The sequence below is a fragment of the Thunnus maccoyii genome, chromosome 15 (assembly GCF_910596095.1).
Source record: "Thunnus maccoyii chromosome 15, fThuMac1.1, whole genome shotgun sequence".
NCBI lineage: Eukaryota > Metazoa > Chordata > Actinopteri > Scombriformes > Scombridae > Thunnus > Thunnus maccoyii.
In genome coordinates, this window is record NC_056547.1 from 27,232,431 (window position 1) to 27,257,654 (window position 25,224).

The following is a 25,224-nucleotide window of genomic DNA, read 5'->3' on the forward strand; positions in this document are numbered from 1 at the left end:
AAATCATACATCTTCCTCTTCTTCACAGAGTCATATCTCAGTCAAACTGAAACATCATATACACATTCCTGGAGTGTGACTTAGTCTTTCCACTCATAGCAGTATTTCCGCTGTCTATTGCTGAAAAACATCCATGACTCTACTTAGAAAACCATAGACAAAACGATGGCATGATATAATTTCCTATATTCATGGTTACAGTACAAATAGGAAGTTCTCTCAGCTAATGCAGCATGCAGAAGCTAGAAAAGCCAGAGGATCATCAAAGTTGTTACAATTCATCCTAAAGTGAACATGAATGTCGGCACCAGATTTCACGGGATTACCTTAACTGTGTTCACTGTCTCCAGGTCAAGATTATATGCTCTGTTTACATCACCCAAAGCATGATGGGAACTGTAGTCCCAAATCTCAGAGCATGTTTGTCCTGAAAAGAAATCAGAAAAAGGAAAAAAAGGTGTGACAGTCTATGAAAAATTATATTTATATTCTAGAGCCAGTGTTGAGTTTGTCCATTCTGGACTACTGTGGAAAAATGGCAGCGCAACATGGCGGGCTCCATGGTAGAGGACCTGCTCCCTATGTAGATATAAAGGGCTCATTTGGAGGTAATGAAAACACAACAATTCTTATTTTCAGGTGATTATACACTAATTAAAACTTATGAATATTATATTCCATTTCTGCCAAGTCCGTTCCGCCAAATGCCACTAAATTCTACACACTGCACCTTTAATAACGATGGAGTCTCTGCTGGTTGCCCGGCCAACTCATGGTGATGTCAAGACTCCAGAAAGTGTGCTAAGCTAAGCTAATTGGCTGCTGGCTGTAGCTTCTTATTTACCACACAGACATGAGAGTGGTATCAATCTTCTGATCAAGTTCTCCACAAGAAGCAAGAGATTCTAAGGGCAAAAGATGTTGTATTGCTGTACAGATTGTAAAGCCCCCTGAGGCAAATTTGTGATTTGTGATGTTGGGCTATACAAATAAAATTGACTTGACTTGACAAGATAGCGAATACACGTTATTCCCTAAAGGTGGAACCACTTTTAAAGAAAGAAGAATGTGCAATTAAATATTTATACTATTTATTTATGCTGCTTAGAGTGCTGGCTCTGGGCGGAGACGGGACTTTGTTCCCTCCTATTTCCAACTGTGCCTGTCTATTCACTTGTAAAACGAGTCTGTGTTTGGCAGAACATTTTGTTTGAGCTCAATAGTTACTTTTGAAAAAAAAAAAAAAACGGGTACATATTCTGTATAAATATATATTCTCTGAAGAGAGGAATGTTTAAGTGTACAGAGAGTTGGATGTCTCTAGCTGTACTCATAGAACCACAGTTACAATATGTAATCATGTATCGTAACATGCAGTTTAAGCTGCCACATCTTTAAGTAAGCAATTTCTAACACTTTGGATGTCAAAACCATACAGTGTGCAGTAACTCTCTTACAATAAGATGTCCTCTTTTAATGCTAGTTACCTATCATCACTTAATCTTGTGTATGTGTATTCATAACAGCTGAACACGGACCATATGTTTCCATCATGGGTAAGTTGAGCAATGAGCCAGGCTTCACAGACCTGTCAGTAAGGAGATTATATAATGTGCCCACTTCTACATTTTTAATTGTGCTGTTCAGACGAGAGATCTGCAGGTGGCTTTCTGATGTAGTTTGCATGTTTTCCCTGTGTTTGTGTTGGTCTTCCCTTGTGCTCAGATTTCCTCTCACAATGCAAACAGATACTGGCCAAGTCAAATGGTGACTGTACATTTCCCACAGGTATGAACAGACAAGGTATTTCCCTGCCTGGCACCCAATGCATGCTTGGATGAGCTTCCTGGAATCTAATCCCTGTCCATTAGTTTTAAGAGAAGTGAACCGCAGAGAATTGTTTGGGTTTTGTTCATTTATTCACATCACAATTTTGCACAAAAATTACTCTTTGTTTAACTGTTGTGTAAAAATACGTTTCTATCATACTAAATAATGGTTGCTGTACAGAAAAAGTTGAGCGCAGTGCCACCTGATCCAACAACAAGCATTTAAAAGCCTAGAAAATCCAACCAGGAAGACAGAGAATTTAAAGAATGTCAGTGTTGGCAGTTGCTGCTATAATCTTAATCAAACAGGCAGACACAAACACTACATGATCTCAAATTTGGAGGCACTTTTCATTGTTATAAATATTGATTAGTGTGTGCAACTGTATAATCAATGCTCTCAAACGTATAATTGTTAGTAGTGATATAAACAGTAATCTGTTTTGAATCTGTGAGGATACTGAATTATTTATCTATCAAACCAAACAACCAACCACCTCATTATAGTCTGAACGCAGAAACTGCCGTACTGCGTGCTTTGGCCACAGTGTTTGTGATAAACAGCCATGCCAGTAAAAGTCAGTGGATTGAACTGCGAGTCAGGGAGCGTCTCAGGTCGCTTGGCATGTAGCACCATGCTGAGGCGTGGATACTGTGGTGGGGGGAGGGGTGCGCTGCTCTAACTATCTTTGCTCTGCTGAAGCACTCAGCAAAAAAAAAAAAAAAGAGGAAGCCGAGGGAACGCAAACAAAGACGCAGCCCAACGGCTCTCTCACCACATTGCCAGGAAACCGGGTTGGGTTTAGATAGGGGGGTGAGGGGGGGGGTCGTGGGGGAGGGTGGGAAGTGGAGGCAAGAAGGAGGAGGAGAAAAGGGAGAAGGAGACCAAAACCCAGCAGGTGTGCTCCGGCAGCATGTAATGTGTCAGCATGGCTCAGTGCCGAACACACTGGAGCCTCTGCAGCACAGAAATATACAGTGAATCTTCAACAAGGTTACAGCGATGTTGATTTATCTTTCACCTTGCTGAGCAGGGCTGTTAATTCGCTCAACCCTAAGGTTTGGCAGAGTCTCTGCATCTAATATCGTTTGCTTCCAACATTTCTACACCCACTCATGTAAATGATCTAAATTTGTCAGTGTGAGAAATTATTAAACAGAGGTCACACAACTATCAACTTAGAGGGAATTTTTTAAATATGATTTTTCTATTTGTAACATAGGTTTCAGTCTCTGGACAAAATCTATTCTTACTGACTGTATTTCAGGTTACTTCAGGTTAACACTTGTGAAATTAGCTAGCTAATCTTGGGAACAGCTAAAGTTTTAGCAGGGAAATTATGTTCAATGTTTTTCTCCCTGCATGGCTACCTAAACCCTTAGGGATATAAAAGCCCGGGGTTAGCTAAGCCTTATCACACTTGTATTTATATACATATGGCTGACAGTAAGCCTCATGTTCACTCGTGGTCACATTTTCAGAATGCTAACAAGATGCAACATGTTGAGATTTCACTAGAAAAGAAAAAACTCCATTGTTAATGTTGAGACTTCTAATTGTAATCCTGTGTTTTTGGGTACAATCCTGAAAAGTTTAGGGTAATTCTGTCCTGGAGTGGTGCTAATTTTGCCCTGGGAAAAGTGGGACATCCCGCATTCCAGGTTGTAAGGGTCAAAAAACTATTAGCCCAGGGCTAATCTGAGACAAACCCTCCCACTGGCTAACTGTTGCATGCTTCCACTGTTCCCTCTGGCCTTTTCAATACAACAAAAGACAAGAACATGCAGCTAACCTAGCTAAAAAGCTACAAGCTATGTAGTTATGTATATGTTTTGTTTTCCTTTACATATCCTTATTTATTGTTGAAAACCAATATTCAACATCCACCATCCAAGCTACAAGCTAATCATGGGAAAATATAAAATTTGAATTGTGCATATGGAGCAATAGGTCCTTGTATCTTGTGTTTCTTGCCAGGTTGGATTTGGTTTTAGTGATGATGCCATGCTCCCAGATCTCAGCACTAAATACAATGTATTGTTTATTGTTTATTGGTTCCAGTTTAAAAGCGTCTTTGCCCAAGGCTGCACATAGTGTGAAAAATCCATTACAAATAAGTTTACTTAACCCGAATGAGATTTTCCAGATTATCTGGGAAACTGTTTGAATCCTGTTGTTCAGAACATGCACATATTGATGCAGCACAGTAGGAAAAAGAAATAAGAGATAAACTATAGTAGCCGTTTTGGCAATAAGCCCTAACATAGTGATAAACTATTTAAGGAAATGCATTCCTCTGCTAAATTATGGAATCTGCCAAACCAAGGTAACACTCAGGCTTTTTATTATATATGACATTGCTACAACAAAGTCCATAAGGGCAAGAGACACAGTCAGATGATTAGCCAGGTTGTAAACCAGCCAACAGCTTAGCCACCTTTATTTGAAGGTAAAACTGAAACTAAGAGCATCTGAAATGTTGGTAAACAGTGTGTACAACTACAGCAAGTACGGTGCTTCAAAGTTAAACCAGGAGGTTGGTCTTTGAACTTTGATAAATCTACAGTGGTTAGTTTTGGTGATGGACTATCACTTTTTCAAAAAATCAAGTAAAGATTATGAGAACTAATCATAGACTGTATGTAAAGGTGGAAATAGCAAGATGTGACGTCACCCATTGGTTTGCCCTGGAGCGGGTTTGAAGCGGGTTTACAGCTTCTGGTTGGTGCCATCTTTTCCGTTTGGAGCCAGGACTTTCCAGATAAGTGCAGGGTGTTGCCTTTCTCTGGAAACACACCCCACTACCTCAGACCCAAGCTAATGCTTGCTTACTGGGAACACCGAGCGCTGCACTCTCGGGCTAATGTTAGCTAACAGGGCAGGTCTCATAATCAAGTAACATTAAATTTAGTGAAATATTGTGACAATAGTCTGACTCAGTGCAAGTCCTGGAGCCGGGGGGATCAGCAAGTGAGCCAACTGTCAATAAATGCCAACACGACAGACATCAAAGCTATTATAAGTCTTCAAACTTATTAATGGAGCAATAATTTCCAAATGACCACCAGCACACCTATTGATGGGCCTTAATTTAGTGATTGAGACCATAATAACTTGTTGAAAAAAGTTATTGACTTAGTATTTCTAGAGTGAAACTGAGGCTTTTTGAATGGGAGTCAGTTGGAGCATCTAGCCGCCACCAGTGCTGTTGCACTTTAAGGTACTTCCACATCGGCTTCAGCCTCAAGCTACGGTAGTCGCCGCTTCAAACTAACACGTAAATCCTTTGAATCAATATGAATGCGATGCCTTATCCTAAAATATATGGTAGAATTAATGTTGATTCCTGGTGCTTCTGCTGCCTCAGTTGACTGACAAGCTAACAATGTCAGTCAATGTTTTCTCTTTCTATAATGTCAAAAAACACCTCCACACATTACCTCCCAAACAATTAGTGTCAGGATCATCCGTTCAACACAGCTCACCAGTTAACTACATTTTGTGTTAACAAAGAGAACAACTGTTGCTTAGTTTCCTGAGCACAACGAGGGCATTCAGTAGATCAGAGAGATTGCATTTTACAAACTAAACCATCAGAGTACAAGACACAGCCTGTTGCTAGCCTGATCATTTTTAGTCTGGAAGAAAAGCTAGCTAATGTCCTAACTTGTCAAAATAAGACTCAATTTGTAGTAAAACTCAAGCTATGTTATGCTTTACATAGAAAGTTACTGTGGGCCAGCTCTCCATTAATAATGATAACAATTCTGGGCTCTGCTTTTCTATCACATGACATACTGTATCTTATCATTCACCGTGAAAGTGAAGTTATTTGCAACAATAATGGAGCTGTCACATGGTGTTGTTGCCTCCTGTTGCAGAGGTGCCTGTTTTCCCCTCAGACAGCCTCCCTCCCCTCCCTCCCTCCCTGCCTCCAGCCCGTCACTCCGGTCCCTCCTCCCCCGTCCACGTGCTCTCTCGCTCATCTGGATGGGTATGAGCAGGGCTACTTCAAACACGTGCTCTATGCCACCCTGCCCCCCCCCCCCCCCCCTTCCCACCACCACCTCTCTCCTCTCTGTCTATCAGCCTATTTTCTTTTGTCCAGCCCATCTTGCTCTGTGCTGTGTGATTTACTCAAGACTAGGAGACATGTGATCACCCTGCTGGATACCAAGAACTCAAGCAGCCAGTGTTTTTGGTGGAGGAGGAAGAGAAGGAAGGAAAACAATCTGACACAACTGACAGACTATCAGGACATTCTGTACGACCTGAGAACATGTAGATTCTGCTTGTAGTCACTGATTACACTTAAGAGGAATGATCGTCAAATTAAGTATCTGAGTACAGTATGTGATTCCTTTGGCCTTGGAGAGTGGCCACTGTAGATGACGATGTTTAGCTGAAGACGCAACTCACTTTTTTCTTTTCAGTGACAGGTTTTTAAAAAAACAATTGGCATATAAAGAGTTTTTAGTGTCAGTTGAAAACTATACAATATAATGCAAATTATATTATAAACAAATGGTAAATGATTGTACATGGCTATAAGAGAGTGTAATACATACAGAGCATACATGTTGTTATTAAACCATATCTATATACAGTAGTTTGGCCCTGATTTAATGACAAAGTATGAGCCATAGCAGTGTAACTATGTGGGAGGCCATGTTAGTTGTTCAGTCCACCACTTTGGTCCAGACTTATTACAAATATCTCACTAACTATTGGATGGATTGCTATAAAATTTGGTACAGACATTCATAGTCGTCAGAGGATGAATCCTAATGACTTTGGTGATCCCTCGACTTTTACTTTACTGCCACCATGAGGTTAACAATTTTGATTTTGAGTTAAGTATCTCAACGATTGTTGAATTGGATTTCTATAACATTTGTTACATACATTCATAGTTCCCAGAAAATTAATCTTTGGATGAGTTACTTTGTTTATTCCCTGACTGTTAATCTAGCACTGGTGGCACGTCAGAGTTTTCACATATTCTGTGAAATATGGTTCCCAGATTAATATTTCTAGTTCAAAGTGCCCTCAGTGCCCTAGATTGTCAACAGTATTGTAATCTCTGAAGGTGACTCATTTTGGTCGATATTTCCAGTAAAAAAAGGAAAAAACAAACAAACAAAAGGTTTCATTTTACATATTGTGCCTTCAAAGTGCTCTCTGAAACTAGGCCTGGGATGGCTTGTGTCCATGAAATGAGAAAATTAAAAATTGCCGTAGAGCTAAACCAAATACATTGTTTGAAAGCTCTCAGCCTGGAAAGTAACATATGTCAGTATGAAGATTCTGTATGGCTCCTGCTTTGCTGACCTGACCTTTGAACCTTGACCTCGGTGCATGTTTGAAGGCTTATAATTCAGGAACAAAAGAAGCTTCAGACATGGGACCAACTGTTATAGAGAGCTCTTGACCTCAGCTATCATGTGAGTATAGTCAACCACGGGGATTGCTGTCTAATATGGTTAAAAGTAATATTCACCCATTTAACAATTAGACTTATATGTATATAGCAACAAATATATGTTTGATGATAACATATACATTTGTAAGTGACACTGAATGTTTCTAACCAGCTGTTTTAAATAAACTATGGACATGCAAATAAAAAAGTTTACCCATTCCTAGAATCTGAGTTGATGTGAAAAAGTTGTTTCAAGAACTTGTCAATATTGAGTAAGTTGTTTGTTGTGTAGTGTCAGCTGGTGTTTAATAGTTACATGCAGTCCAAAGATTAAAATAAAGAAATATTGTAAACAATCATGATGAAGACTTACAAATGTGAGAAACACTTGAGGTACAAATACAGATGGATGAATGTTGTTTTGATTGGTGTAAAACACTATGTCTATCTATTGCAGCATTTCAAGTATTTTTTTAACCTTTAGCTATCCAGGGAAATTGAACCTCTCTTTCAGTAAGACTCTGCTTCATTCATGCAGCTCCACACATTCACACTTGAGAGCTGCCCTGTACAACCACAGTCTTCTACTGGAGCACTGTGAGGCTAAGTGCCTCGCTAAGGCCATGTCAAGAATGTTGCTCATTCTTTTTTCCTCACACACCTTCTCACAAACTGCATACCAATTTTCGCAGGAGTCTCCCTATTTTTAACCCTTTCTCCTGCTGTGCTCCTGATTGGTAATTTATCTCGTTAATCTCCCAATTTCATAGTGATACAAATCAAATGGGTTTTTCTCAGTTTCTGTGTGTGGGATATGTATCGTGGTGCCTGGCAACCCAACTCAGACACGGAGGTGAGCATGCGTGAACGACCCTGCCTTACGTGCGTCACTCATCACTGCGCTGACTCAGGCCCTCATTCTGCTCAGTTTGTGGCTGAAAATGAAAGGAGGGGCTGGTTTATCTCAGCCAGAAGCTACGTTTACAAGAATTTCCCAAATTTTAAGATATGTGGCAAACTCATACAGACAGCTTTCCTGTTATTAGCTTAACCACGCTGTGGTTGTGGTTTTGTGGATGGGACACTGCGTTTACACATGTTTCTACATGTTTATGCTTGTTGAACAGGTGGTTAGATAAAGTACTTATTGGCTTTCTACTTGCGATGGTTTTGTTGCACTTACAATAATGAGCAGAGATGTCGTCAACTCAAGTAAACCCACCGCCCTACCGAAAAAACCTCTCGTATTTTGAAACCTAAATGTTGGCAGGTATGAAACTGTTTTCAAACACGTAATCACCTGCTCATGCATAGACATTCACTACTTCCTGGAAGAAATGTCTCAAGATGACACATAATCTATACCATGTATAGATCGACGGTTCAATCCAAGGGCTCCTCCAGTCAGTGCCCATGTGTCCTTGGGCAAGATACTGAACCCCAAATTGCTCCCCCATATTGGTGTGTGTGTGTGTGTGTGTGAGCATCAGAAACGCCTCCTGATGAGCAGGTTGGCAGCCATCAGTGTATGAATGTATGTTTGAATGGCTGAATGTTGGCATTTAGTGTAAAGTGCTTTGAGCGATGGGAAGACTAGAACAGCACTATATAAAAGCAGTCCATTTACCATTTACCATTCACAATACCTAGGGATTTCTCGTAAAAGTCATCAAGCAGCTTGTTATTCACAACTCCTCTTCTCAGTAACAGTTCAAGAGCACGTCACAGGCCTCGGGGGCCAGTTGTTATCCTGGCAAAGAGCAGTCAGGCCAAACACAAGTTTCCTAACATGACCGAAGTGAGGAGTGAGCAAACAAAATAACAGGGCGGAGAAACAGCATTCCACGAGTGCTAAGAATAGCAAACTGGACCCTGTGCTCCCGGCACTAAGTTCACAACTTGTCTTAGCAACAACAAGCAGAGTGTGAGCACGTTGCCAAAACGTTGCCAAGTTGCTGCGTGTTTGCTGAGCTGAGCCGAGGACTTTAAACTGTAGCTCCAGACGAGTTCATTTTAAGGTATAAATGACAATTGGTGTCCACTCTGAATGACAACTCTAATTTTCCAGCATTGCTTCCACAGTAGTGACTCAGTAATGGCTGGAAAATGACCAAGTATTTCAATAGCTGTTTACACTAGTTATGACAAAGGCTAATACGCAAGTAAATAGGTGCTTCTACTAGTAATTGTGTTGAAATGTTGAAAAGTTGAACAGCTGCTAGAAGTGAAATTGACTGATGCATTGATTTATCTTCCAGAAAGAGACATTCATCACAGAGTGACTGCTCTGAGCCTGGAGAGAGTGCTTCTGGCTTTAGATGCAGCTGAAGTGTCTGTACTGAGTTTCATTCAGTGAGTTTACATGCACTTAAGTGACACATATTCCATGTAGTGCCATATTAACTCTCCGAAGTGTACACACACACAAGCCGCCTTAGAATGAGCATGCATTCGCTTTTAGCCCTTCTGTCGTGTGCACTTGTTTCCTCATTGCGTTTGTTGTTTTGAATTTCTTATTGCAAAAATGTTTCTTGAAAGGTTAGATGCATTTCTCTTGACTTTTACTTGTGGTAACAGTGTAGCAACCTATAAACCATAAAAGTGTGCGCTATAAATGTTGCACTGAAGAACTGAGCTTAGTGAAATTAACTGACAGTTAAAGCTCCAATGTTTGATGTTGAACCTTTTTGTCCGACCTCCACAATGTGAATGTGAAAGTGCTGTATGACTTTTTGGTGGCATTACTTTTAAAAAACATACTTATTACATTTTAATGAGATGAAATCTCAAGCACATGAAATTGTAAAAGTACAATTTTGTCCAGAAAACACATTTCAGAGGACAGGCTTTCTGTTCTTTTAGCTAAATGGTTGGTTATGCTGCTCAATTTCTGTTGTTTTTTCCCCAAAGTTCAAGTTTATTTTTGAAGCAGGTGATAACAGCACAGAACAGTCAGAGTTGTTTTTTAATTTGCAGGTGAAAAGACGTCTAGCCGTCTGTTCAAACTAGACAAGATTTGGTTGAAAAGTGGTCAGATTTTTTGGCAAAAGCAGTTACAGATAAAAGCCTTCCGTACCTTATTGTGCATTACTGCATTGGTTTAAAGGTGAGATGCAACTGTAGGAATGGCAGCTTGTTTCCTTCCACCTTCAACCTGGATTCATCTAAACGCACACACTGTACAGTACTGCAGTCAACCAGCACTGGTGTCTTTGTAACAACCCACTCACCAATACTATGATATTGGAGGATTTTGCTAAAGCCTGGATTATATTCAACATGTTTGATATTAATCATCCCAACAATATCCGTGCATGGCTGCAGCTATAAGGTCAAGGTATGGTTGAGGCAGGGCAACTATGACACTTTCATTAAAAAAGACAGCATTACTCATTGGTCTAAGAGCAGATGTGAATGCAAGCCTGCTGTATAAAATCAAACATATTTCAAGCCCATCCATCTGTGACCTCCAAATCTTCCTTCCTTCTTCATGAATTTATACTGAATGTTGGTACTGGATGTAAATTCTGTGCTGCCGAATCCTCCAATATAAAGGAAATTCCTAAGGGGGACTGAGCTGCTTCATAAGCTAGACTACACCTGTGATCTACTTTTTTATTATGTTTTCTTTTCTTTGCATGTTGAGTAAAGAATAATATATTTTATATCTCAGAAAAGACAAACCGATACTGATAATATACACGATTCTCACATGTCTGTGTACTGTATAGTAAGTCTATAAGAATAACACAAAACAACAGAAATCCCAGAGTGGTCCTGACCTGCTGCTTTACAATTTTTGTATGATATATTATTAAATGTACCTCCTGTTATGTAGAACAGTTGCTGTCTGATATCACAAGGCGAGGTCTGTTCTGGGATTCCTGGTGTACAGTGGTATACATACATATGTGAATATTGTTCACTGTCATTATTGGCATGTCAATGCTAAAAAATATATGATGTATTATTCTGGCTGTGTGTGCTACACTGAAAACAAGTAAAAATCAGATAGAAGAAGCAGGTGTCATAATGAGGGAGGCAACTGATGTATGTGTAGAAATTTGGTCTTTGTTTTTAACATCTTGAGGTTTTCTTGCTTTAAGATAACTTTCATAATCACCAGGCCGGGTATTTAGCATGTTGTTTAGCTTTAAGGCAGTCGATTGGGAACCACTGATCTATAGTATACATTTGTATTTCTGCATAATACATAAATAATCAAACACAATGAAATAATGTAAATATAACATGAATAAATTAGAATAACATGTTTATTGATGTGTGATATATAATACACACACACACACACATGGTAGTAATAAGCATAGTTATTATGAGACATGGCAAAAATATGTTTGTAGATCTATATATAAAATACAAGATAAACAAACAAACAGACAAAAACATCCAAACTTCATTTACAGTGTATTTCAGATGTATTTACAACCCTGTCCTCTAGAAACTACATTTAAGTACTACTAAACTGCCATCGCGAATACGTTTTGTAGGATTACGTTTATTCGTTTTGATTACGTTTTGTGTCAACATAATGATAAATGATGTAGGGATGTATCATGCACATTTCCATGTATATTTTATTCTGGGGCTCTACTGGAATATCTTTGCATAATTTACAGTTAAAAAAAACATCCTTTATGCAGCCCCTCACTTCAGCCTCTGTCTGAAAAAGGCTGTTTTAGCACCTGTCTCTTTAAGGCCCCCCTCCTCTACATAAACAAACCGAAGTAGTGGGATTTCACTTCTTTTTCTCGTTCCGATCTGAAATATGTGAGTGAACAACACAAACAACCCATGGAACAAACTTAGCGACTAAGGCTACGGAATGTTGTTTGTGGGCATGTGCAAACAATCTGATGTCATCACAAGGAGCAAGTAGAGGTAACATTGGATATGAGGCATTGAAGCCCTGGCTTTTGACTTGCAGGCAGCATTTTACATGTGTTCACCTCCAAGTTTTGGAACCTTGACCATGTTTAACATCTGACATCATAACAGTATATAAAAAAGCATAATATGTCCTCCTTAACATACGTGGCAAGTGGCAAAAATGTTGATACGTGTAGTATCAACAGTAATATGTTGAAAAATTAATGACATTTAAACATTTATCTCTATTTAAAAAGAAGGAAGAGCAAATACAGATAGGACTGAGATTGAAACTTAATTTGGTATCTATGTAGGCTACTGTAGTTCTGTGTAATTCTATGGTTATGCTGTTATGAAACTACATTGGCCGGCTGATGTCTCTGTGAACAATGAGACAGGAGGTTAACCTGTGACAGCAGCGTCACATGAAAGGGTCAGACAACGTTCAGGAGACCTGCATCATATGTGATTTTCCTATGACACCAACGTCATCTCCGTCTCAGAGTTTGTGCTCCTTTCATATTATTTTATGAGTTCCTGTTAGAATAAAGTATTTCAAAACGGGAGACCATGCAGCAGTGACTCATAGGGCATTACCACTACTCAGGATAAACAGACAGTCTTGATGGCTGTATACTAACAGGCACATTGTGCTGCTGTTACTCATGACACTGTAAAAATGTCTTGGCAAGTCATTCGGTATCTGTATTCACAGTGAAACTGCAAGAGTCCCACTTCCCTTTTTTCCCATTTGTGTTATACAGACCTTATATTTTTATAATAAGGGTGAAAAACATGGTCACATTTTTCACTTCAGGCTTGATCAATAAGCACATGTAGTGTAAAATTGAACCCAGAGACAAGCGACATGTACACATGCTATTAGTATTTAAAAACTCAAATTGGAATTAGTCAGTATTGCCATGACAATATGAAAATCATCACTCATTCATTCCACACTGTTTGGCGGTTTGGCTGAGCCAGCATCAGTATGGAAGACAACCAAATCTAATGATGGAAAGAAAGCCAAACAGTGACATGATTGGTATGTGGGCTGATTTCAACCAAAGGTTTTTTAAAACATGCAGGAAAAGCTTAGTGTTGTTACAAAAACAAATGTGACATCTTTTATTCTTACTCTGACGCAGACAGCAAGGTCTGCTCGACCTTGCTGTCAGCTCATATTGGTATCAGATATGGGTTGTGTCCTAGAATAGATTTGAATAATTATCCAAAAGAATCAGACAGAAGCAGTAAAGGCCTGCTGTGTCAACAGAGCCAGGGGCACTTATCAGTATTAAAATTGAATTTTTCTAAACACAAGTGAAAGTACAAGAGCCTCTCATAATGACTCATATATTTGTTCAAAGAACAACTGACCTGGTAGAGTAACAGTGTGGTCAGATTTAGGCAACTGAAACTACTTGATTAGGTTTGGGAAAACCAAAAATAGTTCAACATTGTAGGAAATACACTTATTTGCTTTCTTTTCGAGAGCTAGATGAGAGGATTGATACCACCTCAGTGCTTTAAAGAGGCTATAATCAATATTTTTATAACAGCATATCAAATTACAATGTGTAATGTGAGAGGCATTGCTTGTAGCGATGAACCAACAGAAAATTATCACCCGACTCTGCAGCTTGACTACACCTTATGAAGCTTTAACTTTGTTTAAGCTCATTGTATAGCTGTCCAGCCTGCAACCTTAGTGACTACTGTAGCTTGTGAACATAGTGGAGCATTTAGCAGCTAAAGAATGAATGAATGAACTTTATTTCTATAGCACCTTTCATGCACAGGATGCAGCTCTAAGTGCTTTACAGTTCAGCAGCAAAAACAAAAACACCCATAACACAAGTTTAAAAGCATACACATACATAAGGAAGAAATGAGAAATGAGTGTTACTATTTATAAACTAGTATTTACACAGTTACACAGTCATTAAATAGAAATGAGAGAGGATCATAAAAAATTAAAAACAGACAGTTGCTAGTTATCGGCTATATTAAAAATATGTTTTGAGTTGTCATTAAAAACTGTCCACTGAGTCAGCATGTCTAATATTTAAAGGTAGAGTGTTCAATATTTTTGGGGCATAGTGGCTACAAGCAGCATCCCCAAAGGTTTTAGTGGTGACCTTGGGAACAGTTAAAAGAGCAGCTGTAGAGGATCTTAGGGGATGTGGAGGATCATAAAACGATAGAGTCTGTGATGTAAGAGGTGGCGAGATCATTTAGTGTCTTAAAAACTAAGAGAGAGACTTTAAAATCAGTTCTAAAAGATACAGGGAGCCAGTGTGGGTCATGTAAAACAACAGTTATGTAATCTGCCATTCTAGTTTTTGTTAAAACCCTGGCAGCAGCATTCTGATAGTCTGTAGTTTTGCAATGGTAGGCCAGTATATAGAGCATTGCAGTAATCAAGACGACTAGAAATAAAAGCATGAACAAGCTTTTCAGCATCTTGCTGGCTCAGTAGAGGTCTCACCTTCACTATATTGCGTAAATGATAAAAGGCAGTTTTGGTCAATGAATTAAAATAGGCTTTAAAATTGACGTCAGAATCTACAATGGCACTGAGGTTTCTTACTTGTGGTCATGTCTGTGATACCAGATGTCCCAGTTTAGCAAGAACAGGTTCCCTCTTATTTCTTGGGCCAACTAGGTGGATCTCAGTCTTGTATTCATTTAGCTTTAGGAAGTTCTTGCTCATCCATTCATTAATGGCTGACACACAATCAGTTAGACTGGACAGAGTACTTGGGTCATCTGGCCTCACAGACACATACAGTTGTGTGTCATCTGCATAGCTGTCATGCCATGCTGACAGATTATGGATCCTAGTAGCAGCATGTTGACTGAGAACAGCAAAGGTCCTCACTGTCTTGGGCCACACCAAGTCAATGTTTGCTGTTTCTGTGACCCCCGATTCTGACAGAAATCCCCTCCAGTAATATATGATCAAAACTAGCTTAGAATTGTACCAGAGAGACCAACCCATTTCTCAAAACAGCTAAGTAAAAGATTGTGGTCAATAGTGTTGAGAAGAATGAGTACAGATATATTTCCTCAATCAGTATTTAATCTGAGATTATTTAAAACATTGACAAGAGCTGTCTCTATACTATGATTCGCTCTGAAGCCAGATGGAAAATTTTCAAGAATGCCATTCTCAGAAAGATGTTCTCAGAAAGAGCCAGATATTTCCCTCAGGAGTTGGTAGAGAGCAAAAACAGAGCTAAACGATAGTGAATTTTGGACTTTCATTCACCAGATGGACAGAAACACAACTCCAAATGAATGTTGCTCTGTAACTGCTGGATGTGGAAATGAGCAACTGTTTGGAACAAGTTCAGCTTATCAACTTAAAAGTTGATAATAAGTCAAAGTTGTGTTCACAACTTGTTTCTGCTGGCCAGAAAATTATTAAAGGTTTAATTATTGAAGGTTTAACATGGAGCTACAGCCAGAAGGTGATTAGCCGAGCTTAGCATAAAGACTGGAAGTATGGGGAAACAATTAGCCAAAAATACACCTACCAACATCTCTAGTTTACTCTTTAACACTTATGTGTTTAATCTGTATACAAGCAGTAATGTAAAAATGACAATTTGTGGTTTTAGGGAAAAGTTATGTGCTGAAACTATTTCTTGACAAACTGGCTCCTGACTCTTGCTCTGAACTTGAGGCACATCATGAAGGTAGTAGGGGAGAGCCGCCACAATTTTGACATTTTTCACTTTTCACGTTTTTTCTTACTTACATGTGTAATATTTCCAGACAAACGACCTACATGTGTCTGCTATCAAAGTTTTTCAATAGAGAAAACAAGTGGTGAGGAATTAAACTGAAAGTGGACGCTGCCTGATGTTACAATTGAAGCGCATGTGAGTCTCAATTGTAACAGCGTGAGCTGCGGTTGTAACATGGCTAAAAAACAGCATTAGACAAACAGCTTTCATGGCAAATCAACATTATTTCAGTCAAGCAACATTGATTTCATACCAAGGATGTGATCAGATAATGTATGAACATAATACTATTAAAACTTACTGGATATACTAGTTGGCACATTCGTTTCCTTCCATGTTGGCAAGAACATTGATCACACCCACATAGTTTTGATCTAGAATATAATTGAATGACATCTGACTGAACAAAGAGTATTGGCCAATACAGTGCATGCTTTTTTGGGAGGCCTGTGCGTATCTGCACAGCCCTGGAGAGTCAAAAATGTAGCAATGTAGCAACAACCCAAGTCACTAGGCTTTACATAGCCACACAGTCCATTTATATTTGCAAGTTTTATTGACCAAAAGACATACAAGGCCATGGTATGAAAAACTTCTTGTCAGCATTTAAATATTACATTAAACCATACAAAAATGGATGCATACAGTGCATAAACAATATTTCATCCAGAAATGAAGCTGCTCTTGTGAGCTGGTTAATTACTTTTTTTCCCCAAGGTAAGACTACAACCTCTCAATGGCTTAAAGAATCCAAAAAAATAAAATGTGTGCCATTTTAATTGTATTTGATGAATTTGATTTGATTTTTTCCATGGAGCCCATTTCCTGCTGTAGGTTTATCAAGTTAACAATAGTGACAAGCAGATTTTCCCTTTTTCTGTGCACCCCTCATGGGTCCACTCTTTACAGCTCCAGCATCACAACCACACTTCTCCAGGCTTCAATGAAACAAAGTCCTCCCCACAAACCTGGCATTCTGCGTTTCTCTTCTCCCAGGTAGCTGTTGTTTGCTTTTTCTTTGGGAGCTTGGAGCTGTGTGGTGCAACTTGCTTTTTTCTCTCCTCTTCCAAGGCCAGTTTTGTTGGTGTGTCTGTTATATAGCTATCTGTTATATAGCTTTTTAGCTGTTGTCCTCCTCTTCCTCCCCTCGGTGGTGGCTTTTCTGGGTCCAGCCTTTGGGTAAGGGCGAACAGCAACAAGATTGAAACACTCTGTACTTCCAGCTGCTGTGGATGGTCCTCCAGCTGCCCCCTCCTGAAATGGAAGGGGCAACCCTGAACCCCAGGAGAGGCAGGAGAGCCAGTGGGACGAGCAGAACTTGGGCCATGTGCAGGAGAGACAGCACTCACATTATTATTATTATTATTATTGTTATTATTATTATTATTATTATTAAGTTCTCTCATATCTTATTTATGTTATTTACCTGGATTGTTCTTCATCCAGCTGTCAACGGCGGTGTTGACATACCTCTTCAAAGGCCTGTACACACTCCTGTCCAGGAGTTGGAGTTTATGGGAGTTATGAGGAGGGAAACAAAATGACTCTGTGTTCCCTGTAGAAGTCAGTCCCCTGGATGGACAAGCATGAGGCATGGTTGTCAAGAAGAAGGATCACCTAAGGATGTGCCTCACAAAGTGCTGGAGAAACACAATGAAATCATCCTTCTGTATCCAGCCTGGTCCACTGGCTGTGCCAATGCAGCCAGTGGGTCTGCCATTAATCATGAAGAACTGGAACTTCTTTCTGGGAAAGATGAACTGGGGAGGTACACTCTTACTTTGTGAATTAACTGCAAAGGCCATGGTGATGGGGTGCCCCTCTCTTTGCCCCTATTTGTTTCACCACCTTGGTGAACAGTTTTGTTTGGTGTCTGGACTGTTGTTCCCAGGCATCAGCCCGGTTGAGGAAGGCTTGGACGTTGAATTGGTTGAAGCTGGTGGCACAGGAAAGGCTAGCAGCCTGTGGACACTGTATTGACAAACGTTGGTGCCTCTTCATAAATCCAATAAACCAGTCCTTCTCTGCCATTTCTTTCTCTTGCCATGCCTCTGGGTATTTGGTTTTCCAGGTGGTATGCAAGTCTGCAGACCTGAAAAATGTAAGGTTACATTTCCTTCTAATTTATCATATTTAATTGTAGTTCTTTTTCCACGACTTTTCACATAACATTTTATCTTATCAAGTCAAGTTTCTGATTTATTTTAATGATAAATTTAAGACCATGAATTTCTCATGTTACTTACCATTTATGTAACTATGAATTCAATATTGTGAAATACAAAACTCTATTTTAATGTATGATGACCAAGCTACTGTTGTTTCAATCTATCTTCACGTCCTTGTGGCATAATCCAAAGTAAGGTCCAGCTGCCCTCATAAAATTAGTCATTAGTTTCTTCTTCCGCTCCTGTGAAAAGATTCTAAAGTGGCTCTTATACCCTGACTTTGAAAGCTCCTGGCTACCCTTCTCCTCCAGGCTTGTCCTTGTCTTACAATACCTGTACAGAGTGACATGACATATGCAATATGCTTTTGCCACACTTTGTACAGATTCTGTCTGATGAGTTATTCTGATGCTTTTTCTAGCACATCCCTAGGAACTAACCCTATCTTCCTCTCCCTACTTGGTGGCATTTAGGAAAAGTTTACAAAGGGGAGAATAATCAGGCTGTGCTATCTAGGTAGTTAAAACGTTATGTGTTACAAATGAGCCGTTGGTCGCACCCATACTTTGCTGTTCTTTACAGACCAGAACTAGCGTGCATGACATCTAAAAACTATGCTAACTGACAAAGAAAAGATACATGCAGAGAACCATGTGAATATTAGCTCCACAACATACAAATGCAAGCTTATACTCCAATTATATACTCTATATATTATATACTATATAATACAATATAATATACTATAATTTTCACTTACTTTGTGCTAAACTGGTTTTCTAGCCACCATTCCCTGCAGAGTGGACGAATCCTGTTGATATTTCTCAGGGATGTTTAGTACTGCACTGACCACATGCTGATGTGATGAGGTCATGATGGCATTTAAGTAGCAAGAGAAAACGTGCGAGTTACAACAGTTACATTTAAGGCAACTCTCCCCTACTGAACCTCTGATCTCACTCTTGGAACAAAAGCAAATGATTTCCAAAAATGTCAAATTATTCCTTTAATGGGTTAAAGAAACCAGAGTTGACTGTATAGAAGATGGACGCAAACCCTGTTTCCTGGTGTTGCCATTACATGCTTTGTACAACCAACCATCCACCCTACCGTATCACATTCCTATGACTTTTGTTGGCAGAGCAACATCATGCTATTTCCACCTTTGCTTCTGATGGAGGTCAGTCATCATGACTGCGAAAGCAGGTTTGTCAGGAAAACATAAATATAGATGATTGTAAACAAAGAAGACAGTCTCATAATTCCATTTGTTTCCCCACGCTTCCACTTGTGTCAGCATTTCTCTGGTTAAATTAAGCTTTTCTAATCACCTTTGCTGATTACAGAAACCATGTTTCTCGTAAATATGATGTGTAATTATTCGGTTACAGCAGAAAGCCGACAGTCAATGAATGTGTTAGTTTCTCTGGAAAACCACAGTCCTCATTGTGGACAGTTTCTAGTGGAACTGCTTTTGACCAAAGAAAAAGTTTCTGTGAAACTGTTGACAGTGTATTCTGTGGATTATCCTGAGTATCTGGGACATGGTTTGTGAGAAAAGTAAGCACCACAAGCAAAATTCCACCCACCTCCACTGCATTGAAAGCAGGCAGAAATCTCTAGGATGGATATCAAAAAACCTGGTTTTAAATTAAACCATGGCCAGATACCACTAGAAAGAAGTTTTTGACCCTTTAAATTTCCAGCGCACAGTTTCAATAAAAATAAAGTAGATTAACTATAAAGAAGAGTTTTGTGACAATCTTATTCTCAATATCTGATAAAATAATTTGTCAAGGGGATTTATCAGCATCTCTCTTTCTCTGAAAAGGGAAGTTGTTTGACAGACTAACCAGCACTACAACAGTTTCCTGTTGCAGCCTTGTGTTCAGTTGCACTTTGTTATTCCAAGTCACATTTACATTAGTTACAACTCCATCATGTCTGGTACATCTGCAGCTACAGTGTGTGAAGGGATAATAAAAGAATTACCAGGTTCAGACCTGATCTTGGCAGGCAAATCTTGTAAAGATTGCCTAATGGGGGTTAGAGGGGCTGGAGAGGAGGGGGTGGGTGGGTGGGTGGTGATGTTGGCCAAATGGAACCACTGGAGCACAACAGAGCTCACACCAAGAGACCCAGGAATCTGAGAGGCCGGCCCACCCACCCCTCCCCTCCCCCACCATGCAAACACAGACATTAGTGGAGAAACAGCACCTCGAGCACACATGCATGAACGGACATGGCTGCTCACACACAAACACAGACTAATAAAACAACATATGCTCTTGTTTCTACTACCTGGCGCAGCAGGTGGGACGCCCCTCCCTACTGAGTAGTGCAAGAGGAGGGAAAGGAAGGAGGAGAGGAGCCCCCCACCCCCACCCCCCGCTATTGTTAGACACACAACGAGGAAGTGAAGACTGTGGTTAGACAGATATATGAGACTGGTATTCTCATCTTTGTCCACTGGTGAAAGGATGTGTATAATGCACTAAGATTCTCTCTAGATTCATTGTAGAATTGGTTGAAATTACAGGTCAAATACACGCTACATGCTACTATTATATACGAGTGTGTATATATATATATATACATTATTATTATTATTATTGTTAGAGGTGGAATCATGGTCTCAGTAGTGTGTCATAATGATCTAAATTGTTTACCCTCACAAGGACAAAATTCTGGGGGAAAAAATATACACAATAATTGTTGGAAGAAAAGGCACATTTAAAATACTTTTTGAAAGAGCCAGCAGTTCAAAATATTATATTTGGCATAATTTTTAGCCATGCTAGTGGTGCGGTTCTATGCATGGCAATGTCAGTGGTTCGGTTGGTCCAGCATTTTGGTCCAGACTAAAATATCTCGACAAATACTGGATGGATTGCAATGAACATTTTGTACAGAAGAGGATGAATGATGATGGATCATCTAATGGATATATTGCCAGGCGATTTGGTACAGACATTCATGTTCCCCTCAGGATGAAGTGTGATCATTTTGTTGATTGTAAGATTGAGATTTCACTTTGTACTTTGGTTTGTGTCTGAACTACTTGCACGACTAATAACATTCTATAACCTTCCACTGTAGGCTACTTGTTTTTGGGGCAAAACAGCAAAGTCACGCTAAACTAAGATAAAGTTGTAATAGTGAACACAGTAAGTGGTGAATATGGTAAATTTAACCTACTAAACAACATGTTAACAGTGTCAATGTGAGCATGCTAATGTTAGCTTTTAGCTCACAGCACTGGCTGAACTCCTCAGTGTCACTGAGCTGTTCGAATGGCTGTAGACTCCCAGATTTATGCTTATTACCTGCAGTCTCGTCATAGATACCTACAATGTGGACTTTTAATTTATAGCTCAGTGTCAGATTTCTTTGTTGAAAGCATTGCCACAACACTGTATGGTCCATGATCAGGCTGTTTCATGCTGTGTTTACATTCTTTCATTTACTTTGTTTATTTCATTTACTTTTGTGAACGCACTGTATTTTAACCCTCATACCACCAGCTGTGCGATCATACGTCTTGAGTTGTTTGATGATCTAAACGCTCACAACTAAACATCAGACAGATTAGGTTCCCCTCTGACATGGCTATCATTTTTTTCCACAATGTTAAAAAAAAAAAATCCCTTTTCAAATAGCATCCAAGCTTACAGTTCTCAACACTGGAGGCTAAGTTGGATTCCAGCGTCCTATCTGTTTTTCTAAAATATCACTATATGAATGTCACGCTCTAAGACATTTCAGCCGAACTCAAGTCAACACACCAGCTAATTAGAGCCCAGCAGTTAGCGCCTCACTTCTCCTGCTGTGTTGCTTAAAGAATAAAATAAAATATGTCCTTACAGCTGTACTTAAGCAGTTCTTATCAAATAAACAAAATGTGAAAACACCCATAATCTTCTTATTTATCACAAATGTCATAACAGACTGTCTAATGAATATGCCACTCATACAGCTCAATGACTTCAGAGGCGGTTTTCGCTGCCGGAGGACACATAGAAACACATTTACTGTACCTAAGAGGCAATTTATTCCAATGACCTTTTTACAGATCTATTTCCCGGTGCTCTCTCTCTGGATGAGGGCAAGTGGCAGAGCGGGAGCTGCAGCTCGAGCAGTGCTCTGTTGTGATTACCTCGTGTGTGGCTCTGCCCTTCTGCTGGCAATAATTGCCTTTTGCGAAAACTGCATTAATCATGTTGTGACAATACATAAAGCCTTTATTGGAATAAGCATACAAAAGAGAAACAGTCAGTGTGAATGGACAGGGGTGGGGGCGCTGCGGGGGCAGGAAGAACAGGGAACAAGAAGCAATGAGTAATATGAAACCTGGACGTATACAGTGCGAGGGAGGAAAATAAGAAAATGAGTAGGCTTGATAGAAAGAAAGAGACCAACGGGCAGAGAGATAGTGAATCAGCGCTAGCCCCTGTTGTTGTCTTTGTTCTAGGAGTTGAACATAAACAAATTACATTCAATCCGTCCCTCCTACCTTTGCATAAAAGCTCTGGTCATTACATAAAGACACAATAATATTCACTTGATAGCATTTGCTGGTTCAAGGCTGCAGAAGATTAGTATGTTGGATCAGTGAGTCACCGATATAGATGGAGCACAGCGCACATGATCAATAACCAAGAGTAACCGTTTCATTGGTTAACTGTCAGAACACATTTTCTGTCTCACTCGGACCAGCAAGTAATTCTCAGACAAGCAGATGAGGTAAAATAAGCAGTCTGAAGGGTTGTCACGTTATTACATCCAGCCGTGTCTAACAGCACTTGACAGCATTCAGCGGAGCAGTGCACAAATGAATGATGTGTTGTCCTTTGGCATCTAGGAAAAGACATTTTATCCCTGGATCAAACTCTCACTGACATAATACAAAAGCGTGTTGTTCTGTTGCCTTTACAGTAGCGCTATCTGAAATCTGCAGTGGTGGAAGAAGTATTCAGATCACTTGCTAGCAAGAAAAGCATAACAATATCAACACCAGACTATAAACACTATAATACACTATTCAAAATTGTTCTAAAATAAACATACAAGAGGAGGCCTTTGAGTATTATATTACTGAATCATTATTAATGACATTACTTTAATGTTGTAGTTGGTTTATTTGGATCTAATTTTAAATGAATGGTTTTATTTTGGAGATACACTTGTCTGTGGTATTTTCTCATCTAACTGTAGACAATTAAATGAATAAGTATTTCCCAAAATGTCAAACTACTCATTTAACTGCTTTATATACTGCTGGGTAGTTTAATCTTTAACAATGCATCATATTTTATAAACTGATTATAAATTGTCCATATGCAAAATGCTAATCTGAAAAGTAAATAGTAGCTATAGCTGTGAAATAAATGTAGCGTTGTGTATAAATGTGAGTATAAAGGAATTCCCTACTTGAGTACTTAGTTCCATCACTGGAAATCTGCACCCAAAGTCCAGCTGTATTTAACAATGTAAGCCTGAGTCAAGCTACAGTACGTACTCGTCACTGCTGACAACAACAGCTCCTTAAAAAAATAAATGGAGGAGACTGCGGCTGCAGATCAAAAAACATACAGCGTCCTCCCGAAAGAGAAAACACAATGGTCAAGTGAATCGAGCATTAGAAAGAGGCTGCGAGTCTAGCTGACTTTAGGGGCCCAAAAATAGGACACATTCCTCTGCAGCGGAGGGTGTGTGTGTATGTCAACAGGAATACATACCAAGCTCCTGCTGAGGGGGCTTGACTTTCTCCACACAGGGAGGGAGGCCAAAACAAAAGGACTAGCTGGTGCGTGCTGGCTCAGGAGCTGGATGGAGGTGGTTTGATTTCCATCTTGCTGTAAAGAACAAGGTATCATGTCTTTAAACACACACGTCAGTGGAGTGTATCATAGCTTTTGCATTAAAAGATAAGCCACATTTTATCTTGTAGTTATGACCGACGCAATGGAGATCAGAGATAATAAATAATAGTAAATCACAGATACAGAATATACTCTTTGTATGATTTTTGTATAAAAAAAAAAAAAAAGCTTTTCATCTGAAAAGGTGTGGACCATGTAGACTCATCCATGGCATGTTTTTACAGTAAAGATGTTACCCCTACCTTGCCCAAATAACAGAGGCTTTCAGTAACCTTAAAGTGAGACACTGTAGCGTTTGCTGAACATCAGCCACATATTTAGTACTTACAAGATCAATGCTTATTAAATTTCCCTTTATTTTTCTTGATTTTCCAGAGTTAGTTGCTTTTCAAATGTCATTAGCGCGAGTGGAATGAGACCACAAGCCTCCAGGAGCAGTGCCATCTTATGAGGCAGTTTTTTCACAGTGGCCACAGTTGGTACTGCAGCTCATGTGACACCAACTGACCCAAAAAGACTTGTACAAAACCATAGTAAAAGAAATAGCTGGAAAACGCTGCCAGAAACACCCCAACATGACTTATTAAAATGTGAAAATAGTCTCAAAAAGACAAATCAGTAAAACTGTGTTATAAAAAATAAAACTGTGTCCTTAATATGTGCAGAGAAAGACAGCAGGAAGTCATCTGGCTCAGCCAAAGAAGGACCGCCAGGTATCCAGTTCTCATAATCCATCCATAAACAGGACCGCAAGCAGGGAACGACAAAAATGTCTCCTGGTGAAGTGTGTTTACTTCCTGTTAAACTTTTTTAACCTTTGCAATGTTTGTCTGTGACATGCTAAAAAGGTAGGGAAATAGTAGTATTACTGCAGGAGAAATATACAGACAGACTCTATATCGTTCTTAGGTTTGTTAACATTTGCCACCATTAGTTACTGCTCATATCAGGCCCAGTAAGGCTGAGCAGAAAATCCCCCGAATGTACTGAATTGGGTAAAAGTTTGTTTTATTGATTATGAGTTCAACTTCTCATTTGTAAGGGGAAGTATATGTTATTTTTAAAGTTACATCCACTAACATCACTGAATCACTGAATATTGTTTTAACCAAAAATGGACATGGCAACATATTTATACTCATATATGGCCATGTTTAATAACAAAAAATCTGTTTTCTCACAGAATACTACATATTTCCGAAATAACCTGTTCATGTTTCATCAAGTTTGGGAAATCACTGCGGTGGCTGAATCATATGTAGTTTACTTAACATGCT

At 39.4% G+C, this 25,224-nt stretch overlaps 1 long non-coding RNA gene across 1 annotated transcript; it reads right to left on the reverse strand.

Moving 5' to 3' along the window:
- Positions 1–13,482: 13,482 nt before the first annotated feature.
- LOC121913294 lies at positions 13,483–20,128 on the reverse strand. Its single transcript, XR_006100290.1, has 3 exons — positions 18,826–20,128; positions 17,324–17,989; positions 13,483–17,214 (listed from the first exon to the last, which is right to left on the reverse strand). It is a non-coding gene; the product is annotated as an uncharacterized LOC121913294 (long non-coding RNA).
- Positions 20,129–25,224: the final 5,096 nt, after the last annotated feature.